Below are 5,000 nucleotides of genomic sequence, written 5' to 3' on the forward strand. Positions count from 1 at the left end.
AACTTTAAACGGAGCTACCGAATTGGAAATCATCAATCCTGGGAAAATAACAACTCACACGTGTGCCCCTTATTCTAACTTGAATTTAGAAACCGTCCTCAACAAAATCCCACGTTCGGGTGAATAACTGTGAATTTTAAGGCACATGCCTCTCTGGGCTGGGAGAGTGCATTCAAATAGGAGAAATTGGCTTCATTTAGAGGCATCTCCACTTAGGGACGTCGTAGCACCTTAACTCGGGTGGCGTTGGAAAGGTCTGGTCCAGGGGAACACGGGCGTGTCAAGTTTGCCACGCGCACGCGCATCCCCGCTAAACAGGGGCCAAAACAAAACTTTAAACGGAGCTACCGAATTGGAAACCATCAATCCTGGGAAAATAACAACTCACACGTGTGCCCCTTATGCTAACTTGAATTTAGAAACCGTCCTCAACAAAATCCCACGTTCGGGCGCAAAACTGCACGTTTGAGGCCACATTTTCAATGATGCTGGAAACTTACATTCAAAGCTGGGAAAATGTGCTCATCTACAGGCATCCCCACTTAGGGACGTCGTAGCACCTTGACTCGGGTGGCGTTGGAAAGGTCTGGTCCAGGGGAACACGGGCGTGTCAAGTTTGCCACGCGCACGCGCATCCCCGCTAAACAGGGGCCAAAACAAAACTTTAAACGGAGCTACCGAATTGGAAACCATCAATCCTGGGAAAATAACAACTCACACGTGTGCCCCTTATGCTAACTTGAATTTAGAAACCGTCCTCAACAAAATCCCACGTTCGGGCGCAAAACTGCACGTTTGAGGCCACATTTTCAATGATGCTGGAAACTTACATTCAAAGCTGGGAAAATGTGCTCATCTACAGGCATCCCCACTTAGGGACGTCGTAGCACCTTGACTCGGGTGGCGTTGGAAAGGTCTGGTCCAGGGGAACACGGGCGTGTCAAGGTTGCCACGCGCACGCGCATCCCCGCTAAACAGGAGCCCAAACAAAACTTTAAACGGGGCTACGGAAAAGGGGAGAGCTTTTTCGGGGACAAACACCACTCACGTCGGTGCCCCCTGTTCCAACTTGAATTTAGAAACCGTCCTCAACAAAATCCCACGTTCGGGTGAATAACTGTGAATTTTAAGGCACATGCCTCTCTGGGCTGGGAGAGTGCATTCAAATAGGAGAAATTGGCTTCATTTAGAGGCATCCCCACTTGGGGACGTCGTAGCACCTTAACTCAGGTGGCGTTAGAAAGGTCTGGTCCAGGGGAACACGGGCGTGTCATGTTTGCCACGCGCACGCGCATCCCCGCTGAACAGGAGCCCAAACAAAACTTTAAACGGGGCTACGGAAAAGGGGAGGGCTTTTTCGGGGACAACCACCACTCACCTCGGTTCCCCCCATCCCAACTTGAATTTAGAAACCGTCCCCAGCCAAATCCCACGTTCGGGGGCAAAACTGCTCGTTTGAGGCCACATTTTCAATGATACTGGAAACTTACATTCAAAGTTGGGAAAAGGTGTTCATTTACAGGCATCTCCACTTAGGGACGTCGTAGCACCTTAACTCAGGCGGCGTTAGAAAGGTCTGGTCCAGGGGAACACGGGCGTGTCAAGGTTGCCACGCGCACGCGCATCCCCGCTAAACAGGAGCCCAAACAAAACTTTAAACGGGGCTACGGAAAAGGGGAGAGCTTTTTCGGGGACAAACACCACTCACGTCGGTGCCCCCTGTTCCAACTTGAATTTAGAAACCGTCCTCAACAAAATCCCACGTTCGGGTGAATAACTGTGAATTTTAAGGCACATGCCTCTCTGGGCTGGGAGAGTGCATTCAAATAGGAGAAATTGGCTTCATTTAGAGGCATCCCCACTTGGGGACGTCGTAGCACCTTAACTCAGGTGGCGTTAGAAAGGTCTGGTCCAGGGGAACACGGGCGTGTCATGTTTGCCACGCGCACGCGCATCCCCGCTGAACAGGAGCCCAAACAAAACTTTAAACGGGGCTACGGAAAAGGGGAGGGCTTTTTCGGGGACAACCACCACTCACCTCGGTTCCCCCCATCCCAACTTGAATTTAGAAACCGTCCCCAGCCAAATCCCACGTTCGGGGGCAAAACTGCTCGTTTGAGGCCACATTTTCAATGATACTGGAAACTTACATTCAAAGTTGGGAAAAGGTGTTCATTTACAGGCATCTCCACTTAGGGACGTCGTAGCACCTTAACTCAGGCGGCGTTAGAAAGGTCTGGTCCAGGGGAACACGGGCGTGTCAAGGTTGCCACGCGCACGCGCATCCCCGCTAAACAGGAGCCCAAACAAAACTTTAAACGGGGCTACGGAAAAGGGGAGAGCTTTTTCGGGGACAAACACCACTCACGTCGGTGCCCCCTGTTCCAACTTGAATTTAGAAACCGTCCTCAACAAAATCCCACGTTCGGGTGAATAACTGTGAATTTTAAGGCACATGCCTCTCTGGGCTGGGAGAGTGCATTCAAATAGGAGAAATTGGCTTCATTTAGAGGCATCCCCACTTGGGGACGTCGTAGCACCTTAACTCAGGTGGCGTTAGAAAGGTCTGGTCCAGGGGAACACGGGCGTGTCATGTTTGCCACGCGCACGCGCATCCCCGTTGAACAGGAGCCCAAACAAAACTTTAAACGGGGCTACGGAAAAGGGGAGGGCTTTTTCGGGGACAACCACCACTCACCTCGGTGCCCCCCATCCCAACTTGAATTTAGAAACCGTCCCCAGCCAAATCCCACGTTCGGGGGCAAAACTGCACGTTTGAGGCCACATTTTCAATGATACTGGAAACTTACATTCAAAGTTGGGAAAAGGTGTTCATTTACAGGCATCCCCACTTGGGGACGTCGTAGCACCTTAACTCAGGCGGCGTTAGAAAGGTCTGGTCCAGGGGAACACGGGCGTGTCAAGGTTGCCACGCGCACGCGCTTCCCCGCTGAACAGGAGCCCAAACAAAACTTTAAACGGGGCTACGGAAAAGGGGAGGGCTTTTTCGGGGACAACCACCACTCACCTCGGTGCCCCCCATCCCAACTTGAACTTAGAAACCGTCCCCAGCGAAATCCCACGTTCGGGCGAATAACTGTGAATTTTAAGCCCCTTTTCCTCTCAAGCTGGAAACGTGCAAAGTTGGGAAAAGGTGTTCATTTACAGGCATCTCCACTTAGGGACGTCGTAGCACCTTAACTCAGGCGGCGTTAGAAAGGTCTGGTCCAGGGGAACACGGGCGTGTCAAGGTTGCCACGCGCACGCGCATCCCCGCTGAACAGGAGCCCAAACAAAACTTTAAACGGGGCTACGGAAAAGGGGAGGGCTTTTTCGGGGACAACCACCACTCACCTCGGTGCCCCCCATCCCAACTTGAATATAGAAACCGTCCCCAGCCAAATCCCACGTTCGGGGGCAAAACTGCTCGTTTGAGGCCACATTTTCAATGATACTGGAAACTTACATTCAAAGTTGGGAAAATGTGCTCATCTACAGGCATCCCCACTTGGGGACGTCGTAGCACCTTGACTCAGGCGGCGTTAGAAAGGTCTGGACCAGGGGAACACGGGGGTGTCAAGTTTGCCACGCGCACGCGCTTCCCCGCTGAACAGGAGCCCAAACAGAACTTTAAACGGGGCTACGGAAAAGGGGAGGGCTTTTTCGGGGACAACCACCACTCACCTCGGTGCCCCCCATCCCAACTTGAATATAGAAACCGTCCCCAGCCAAATCCCACGTTCGGGCGAATAACTGTGAATTTTAAGCCCCTTTTCCTCTCAAGCTGGAAACGTGCAAAGTTGGGAAAAGGTGTTCATTTAGAGGCATCTCCACTTAGGGACGTCGTAGCACCTTAACTCAGGCGGCGTTGGAAAGGTCTGGTCCAGGGGAACACGGGGGTGTCAAGGTTGCCACGCGCACGCGCTTCCCCGCTGAACAGGAGCCCAAACAAAACTTTAAACGGGGCTACGGAAAAGGGGAGGGCTTTTTCGGGGACAACCACCACTCACCTCGGTGCCCCCCGTCCCAACTTGAACTTAGAAACCGTCCCCAGCGAAATCCCACGTTCGGGCGAATAACTGTGAATTTTAAGCCCCTTTTTCTCTCAAGCTGGAAACGTGCAAAGTTGGGAAAAGGTGTTCATTTAGAGGCATCTCCACTTAGGGACGTCGTAGCACCTTAACTCAGGCGGCGTTGGAAAGGTCTGGTCCAGGGGAACACGGGGGTGTCAAGGTTGCCACGCGCACGCGCATCTCCGCGACGCTGCGAGCGAAACAAATTTTCAAACGCGCACACCGAAATGGGGACACTTTTTTCGGGGACAAACACCACTCACCTCGGTGCCCCCCATCCCAACTTGAATATAGAAACCGTCCCCAGCCAAATCCCACGTTCGGGCGAATAACTGTGAATTTTAAGCCCCTTTTCCTCTCAAGCTGGAAACGTGCAAAGTTGGGAAAAGGTGTTCATTTAGAGGCATCTCCACTTAGGGACGTCGTAGCACCTTAACTCAGGCGGCGTTGGAAAGGTCTGGTCCAGGGGAACACGGGGGTGTCAAGGTTGCCACGCGCACGCGCATCTCCGCGACGCTGCGAGCGAAACAAATTTTCAAACGCGCACACCGAAATGGGGACACTTTTTTCGGGGAAAATAACCACACACACCGCTGCCCCTTGCCCTCACTTGAAGAACAAAACCATCCCCAGCCAAATCACACGTTCGGGCGCCAAACGGTGCATTTGACACCCACAAAATACAAGTCAAACACACTCTCACACTGCAAAAGTTGGGAGCCCCGGGGAACAACACTACTCTCTCGGCCTCCCCGGGGAACAGAGCCCCCAGGGCGGCCAGCACACCTCCGGGGAGGACCCCCCCTGCACCACCTGATCACCGTGGGGCCCTGTTCACCCACTCTTAAGCACCCCCCCTGTGTTAAAACCAAAATAACCCCACTTTAAGAAGTACGTGCCCCTGGGCATCCCTTGCTTTGGGTGCCC

This window comes from Osmerus mordax (assembly GCF_038355195.1).
Source record: "Osmerus mordax isolate fOsmMor3 chromosome 7 unlocalized genomic scaffold, fOsmMor3.pri SUPER_7_unloc_1_4, whole genome shotgun sequence".
NCBI lineage: Eukaryota > Metazoa > Chordata > Actinopteri > Osmeriformes > Osmeridae > Osmerus > Osmerus mordax.